We start from the raw sequence: 7034 nt of genomic DNA on the forward strand, positions 1-7034 counted from the left end.
AGGTGAAGCATGGCAGGTCTTAAATGCATTGTTGGGATTTGGGCTACGAAGTAGCTAGATTAGTTTAGGGGATTAAGATAGACTGGTCAGGTAAACTTAAAATAAATTTTAGTCTCTCTGTGTTATTCGATGAGAACTAGCTAGGAGAAAAAAGCTATCATATTAATTTTCTGTATACATTTATATTAAAATTATGATTTACATTCTATGGGTTGGGGTCTTACACTGAATTGAAAAGGGAAATGGAGATGAATGTCAACATGCATTGTTCTCTGATTTCTGAATGCAGTTGTAATGCTTCAAGCTCCTGCTGCCATGAATTTCCTGATATGATTTATTGGCTATAGTCTCAAATTTTGAGTCAACCTAAACTATTTCTTCCTTAAGCTGCTTCTGTAAGATATTTTTGTCACTGCAAGGAAAGCAACTAATGGGTTGGAGCAATTACCTAGAAATTCAGATCACTTGTTGCTCCCTCACAGGACTCAAATTCAATTCCCAGGCTTTATGCAATGGTTCCCAACTGTCTGTCACTCGAGTTCCAAGGGATTCAATATACTCTTTTGGCTTCCAAGGGCCCTGGGCATGTGTGTGGTGCACAGATATATTTGGAGGCAAAATGTTCATGTCCATAAAATAAAATAAAGTCTAATATATAAAAAGGAAAGTGACCAATACAGAAGAAAAATACATAAATAGTGGTAAAAAGGACTCTCCAAATTTGGCAAAAGTCATGAAGATATTCAGCTCAACAGTCCCTGAGTGATGGAAAAAAATCTGTTTATAGTGAATTTGAGGCCATTTTTTATGGATTCCATAAAACTATATTTCAAAACCCCCAAATCTAAAATAGAAAAATAAAATCACTGAAAGGTAAAGGAAACCCGGAGTAGTGAAATTTTAGTAGATCTACCTTATAATGATGGCTAGAGTAGATCTACCTTAATGGCCAGAATGATGCATTTCAGGCTAAAATGAAAGGTTGCTAAATGTAATTTGAAATGAAGAAGCAAAAAGTAGCAATAAAATTGAGTATTGATTACTTAAGATTTTTAGGTTTTGGTCCATATTTTTATTGCTTAAAGTTTATTTAAATCAGTAAATAAGTTTCATTTTATTTATTAATTTGAATATTGTGAGTTAAATGGAAAACATATATACACATTTATACATACACATGCACATATAGATTTTAAATGTGTTAACATTTATCTAAGAAAAGGTTTTGAATCAAATCTTGATTTTTTTTAAAATTATTTGCTGCTTTATGGATTTGACTTGGAACATATGAAATCTTTTACACACTATAAATTTATAGTTGAAAGACAATCTTTAAAAGTCAAAGTGAAACGAATAGATCTGTAGAATAGAAGAGCTTCCCTTACTTGTCTGTCACAAAGATCAAATGCACTTACTTTTGCTTTTGTCACAGGGGGAAAAAAGTCTTGTGTCGTAACAATTTTGGAATTGTGACTTATTTATAAAGCACAGAAATAATATAAGAATATATTTTTATTTTAATCCCAGGTGTGGGATATGGAGCTGCTTCAGATTATCCACAGCAGCTGACTGTGATTCTATGATTGGCCTTGAGCTCTAGAAGGGGTGTGATTTTTGCCAAGTGCAGAGAGCTTCTACAACAGTGCGACATTTGGAATTCTGCGGACACGTCAGAGGGTATATAAATGCTAGGGCCCACCCAATAAGGAGTTGTCGTGAGTGGGGTTTTGGGTGGTTGCTGATTGTCATGCACAAAGAAGAAACAGCATAAAGAAATTAGCTATCCTGACAGTGAAGCTCAAACTTGCCACGAGGAACTTGATGCCCCTAATCAGCAGGAAATTGTCTAACATAACATTACCCTGTCCCCCTCCATCCCCCATCCCTGCTTCATCCAGTATTAGGGATGGAAAAGGGGAGAAGAAGGATGGAAGAAAAAAAAGAACCTACAAAGTAACCAAAGACCAGCAAATGGCCTATTTTCTGCCAAACATCACAAGGAAACAAAATCTGGTCAGTCTCCTACTAGAAGTGCAGGTATTAAGAGAATATAGTCATTATCTCACTTTCTTGCTGAATCAAAGGACAATTGCAGTGGCTCTTTTTATATAAAATTGCCCAAGAGTTTAGGAAGCAAATTTAACTACCCAGAGGGGCAGATAGGAAATATTAAACTTGTTCTTAAGGAAGACTGAATCCCCCTCTTTCAAATACTTTGCAAGGCTATATGGGAGAAGGATATTACATTCAAAATCCACATGGGAAACTTAGTTACCTCCTTTCTCATAATAGATGCCAACAAATAAATGTTAGGGCATTGCTTGGTGACAGATCACATGCCTAGAATGAGGAATGATTTGGATTGCATCTTCAGTATCACAAAAACAAAGAAAAGTTATTAAAAATGTATAAAATACTTAATAGAACTCATAGGAAGGATCAATATGCTAAGTAAGACAAGAGGCAAGGACAGAGGAGGAGGTACACTAAAGTGATGCCAGAGGACAGCATCTGTTTGTGCTTTCACTCCAGCTAACAGGGATCAAAGGGAGTGTATCTTTTCATCTCCTAATAAAATGGTCTATTCCTCAAGAAATAGAGCTTGTGGATTGGGTGGCTCATAAATGACATATATCGAGCATTGCTGGCGGGATGGGGAGGGCTGGCTGCAATGTGGACCAGAGCATCTGCCCAACATGAACTCACCAGAACAGGCAGGAGATCTCAAGGCTTTCAAAAGAATATATTCACTGCTATCAACTTGTCACTGGATGTTGGAGAATGCTTCTCATAGTGGTGTCTGTCTGTATAGCTACTGGTGCCTGGAACTGGCTAGTAGATCCTGAGACACAAAAGGTGTCCTTCTTCACGTCATTATGGAACCATCTGTTTTTCACCATTAGCTGCATAACTCTAATAGGCTTGTTCTTTGCTAGAATACACAGAAGAGTAGTCGCACCATCAATGTACCCTTTACCACGAGTTGAATTTTGTTCTCAGAACTAAGCTGAAGGATCTCAGGTAGCTATGAATATCTTATAAGGGATGTATAATTACAGGACAATTTGTCTTATCTAGGTGGACAGTTTATATCAATATCAATTGACTCTATCAATTGACAGTGAGTTCATTGTGTGGACGTTTTGTGGGGTGAGAATTAATTGATATAAATCTGATTGATAAAACACACACACACACACACACACACACACACACACACACACACAAACAAAATAACAGACCAATGATTCATTGCAGTGGACATTTGTAAGTAAAGTTGTTTGGGCAAAAATGTATACTGTGTGACATACTACTGCAGCTTCTATGGTGATATGTGTTTGGTTTTGTTTCTTGCTTTCTTTTTTTGTTTCTTGCAAGGGTGGTGGGTAGATATGGAGGGACTGGGAGATGAATGTGATTAGGGTGCACAATGTGAAATTCACAATGAATTAACAACATGTTAAGAAAAATACTATATATAATTTTGTGTGGGTTTGAATGAGAATAGCCCCCTCGGGCTCATTTGTGTGAGTACTTGGTCCCCCATGAGAACTGTTTGGAAAGGATTAGGAGGTGTGGCCTTTTAAAAATTAGGTATAGCCTTGTTGGAGAAGGTGTGTCCTGGGGGTAGGTGGGCATTGAGATTTCAAGCCCCACACAAGGCCCAGTGTTTCTCACCCTGCTGCCAGCAGCTGAGGATGTACAGTTCTCAGCTACTGTTCCAGTGTCATTCCTGCCTGTTTCCTGTCATGATGACTATGAACTAACCTTCTGAAACTGCAAGGAAGTCCCCAGTTAAATACACTTATGTATAAGCTTTGGTCAGTAGGTAAGACCAAGGGAGGGGTATTGATGTAACAGGACTAACTGTGACATTGGTTGGAGGAATATGGAATAATTTGGGACTTTGTGCTAGAAAAGTGTTTGATTGCTTTAATCAGGGATTAAAAATAATTCTTGTAGGAACATAGAAGTCAGTAATGCTGAGTGTAATTGGGACTATAGAAACCCAGTTCAAGAGGTTTCAGAGTGGAAGAATGTTAGTCTATAGACCATTCTTGTGATATTTTGGCAAAGAATGTGGCTGCCTTTGGCCCTTCTCTCCCCCCCTCTCTCCCTCTGTCTCCCTCCTCCCCCCCTTCTCTCTCACATACTTGAGGTCACATTGAAGAGTTTGGATTATGTTATTTACAGGGGTGATTTCAAGACAGCTTATTATTAACTATGTCACTTGGTTGTTAGTGAGCACATAACATTTTATCAGCCAAAGAAAATCATCTGGATAGTGACTTAGAAGGAGTGTTTTGAAGTTATAGGCAAAAGGTGTAGATGGAAGGATGCATTAATACCCAACTAGGTATTATGAAAATCAAAAAAACATGGCAAGGAATGGTCTTCCCCGTCCTCATAGAAAATATACCATAGTAGATAGTATGTAATTGTTAATAGGCAATTAGTATAAAGTATGCTAAGTTCTAGTTCTAGTTCAGTAGTAGAGCTCTTCCATGCCCTGGATTCAGTCTGCAGTATATTGTTTGCCAATACAGAGAGTCATAATTGGTATAATTGCAATGTGCCTGTTTCCTAATCAGCAACTTAAAGCATTTTTTTACACGTTTCTTACCAAAAACTCAAACCTTCATCTACCATAAAAAAATAAGGTCTGCTTTAGATGATTTTCATGCAATTTATTGAAATTTACAAATGAACCCTAAAATGTTTTATTTTGTTGGATAGAAAAGGAGAAGATTTTAAAGAGATAAAGTTCCTGTCCTTGGTGGTCTTAAAGTCTATCGTGGGATTTTAGTCTTTATTTTCTTGTGCTCTGTGTATGCCTTCTCTCTAGTTTGTCACCAGGAAGGGAATGGAGAGAGACACTCCTATTTAAAGCATTATTGCATTAATGATTCAGAGTTCGATACGGTGCTTGGCAAATAAGCAAGGATATTTTCCTACTATGTGGATACAGCTTTAAAGCTATTGTCTTCTTAGTACTTTTAGAATTAAGTAGGAATAGCTAGTCTGTTACATAGTCACTGTGTAATGGGTACCATTTCATTTGAGGTGTGGTTCAAGTCAGAATTTGTTAAAGCCCATCTTTCAGGAGACACTGTCATTCACACATTCATGGAAATGTGCCCTTAATGTAAGCCCGAAACCCAGAAAAGCTACGGCACCACAATTAGTCAATAGTTTAACCCTAACTCAAGCTCTGCCAACTAGATTATTTCATCCTAGATTCTCAGTAAATCCTGCAGGGTGGCTGAAGCAGTAATGTTTAAACATGAAGGTAATGATGTAGCCATAATTTTGTATGTGATAAGAAGCAAAGAAATCCTGGTTGTGTTCAGAAAAGCAAATATCACTAATGTACAAAGAGAAATAGATATGGGAAATTGAAAGTGGTGAATTGTTTTAACTTAGCGACAAATCACTAAGGCAATAACACATCTTGGCAGGTGGACCACAGTTACATCTACAACAAAGTCAAATCTCATTCATTTGAAAGCTACAGAATCAGGTTTTTTCTTCAAATTCTTTTTTGTAAGCATCTTGTTTAGACAACAGAATGACCTTTAAACAAGCCTGGGAGATAAGGAAATATTTCCTAGGAGAACTGAAAATAAGAATGCCATCTTATGAACGTCTAGGATTACCAGTCAGAAACAGCCAATTAGAAATGCATGCCGCTCTGAATTGTCTCCCCCAAAGATAAGTTGATGCCCTAAATACCAACACCTCAGACTATGAACTTAGTTTTAAATAATGGCACTATAGAAGTAATTAGTTAAGGTTAGGTCAAATTGGACTCAGAAGGAGCCTTAATCCAACACATTTGGTTTCCTTATGAGAAGCTGGTGTGAAAACCTGAGACAAGAACTATATATGAGGGCCGCAGTTGAAGCGCAAGCCCAGGGTTGCCAGCAATTTCTAGAACCTAGAAAGAAGAAGGAATGAGTGTTTGCTTCAGAGCGAATGTGGCCCTGCTGACACCTTGAGTCCAGACGTCTATCTTTTAGCAATCTGAGCAAATAATTTCATGTGACTTAAAACCACCCGGTTTCTGATAGTTTGTTAGAAGAGCCAGGAGAAAGTACTTGAGCTGCCTGGTAAGGGAAATAACATGGTCAACAGTGTTCAATGAGAGTGAGGACGGCTAAACCAGAGCGAGCAAGAAGCTCGGTTGTGAAAATCAGGAGAGAGAGGCTGCTGGTGCCAAGCAATGAGGCTGGCCAGTTGAACGAGTAGGGGCTAGACTATGCAGAAGCTATGACTGAAAGACAAAGTTCTTGGAATAATTTAGAAATAAATGATAAAGTGGTTAATTTTGTGTGGTAGAAGGGTACTATACTGCACTAAAAATACATTAACATAGATCTGGGAGGATGATTTAGACAGTGAAGTGCTTGAGCCACAGGTATGAGGGGACCCGAGTTTGGATAACCAGCCAGAGTGCCATACGTGCCAAGTGGGTGTGTCTGCCCACCTATAATTCTAGTGCTTGGAAAGTGTGAGTCTTGGAGCAAGGCGACTAGCTAGACTGTCCTGCATCAATAAGCTCTGGGTTTAACTGAGAGATTCAACCCCAACCAATTAGTGAAGGCAGAGGAGGATTCCTAGTGTCCTCTCCACATTATCTTTCCTTCCCTTTGGGAACGATGGACATAACCGGGCCAGTCTCTATTATACAATGGAAGGTATACACGAGGGACTGCTTTACATGTGTATACCCTCTCAAGCCTATACCAGCGCGCTATCTCCTATACCCCGCCAGCCAAAGCACATAGCAGGCTGAGAATAATTTCAAAGGCCAGGAATAGTATTCTGCCACCTGATAAAAGAAGCTAAGGCATGCATCTAGTAAAAAGGTAAAGAATCGAGATCATTAATGCAATCCATCCACCAATTCTATGGGAAATTACCTCCAAATACATTACTAGGAAAGCCATCCAAGAAGTCAAGAAAAATGCAAAATATAGTAATGGTGAATAATGTATATGGTGTTTGGGACTTCTAGCTTCTAGAACGGCAAG

Source organism: Micromys minutus, assembly GCF_963924665.1.
Source record: "Micromys minutus genome assembly, chromosome: X".
NCBI lineage: Eukaryota > Metazoa > Chordata > Mammalia > Rodentia > Muridae > Micromys > Micromys minutus.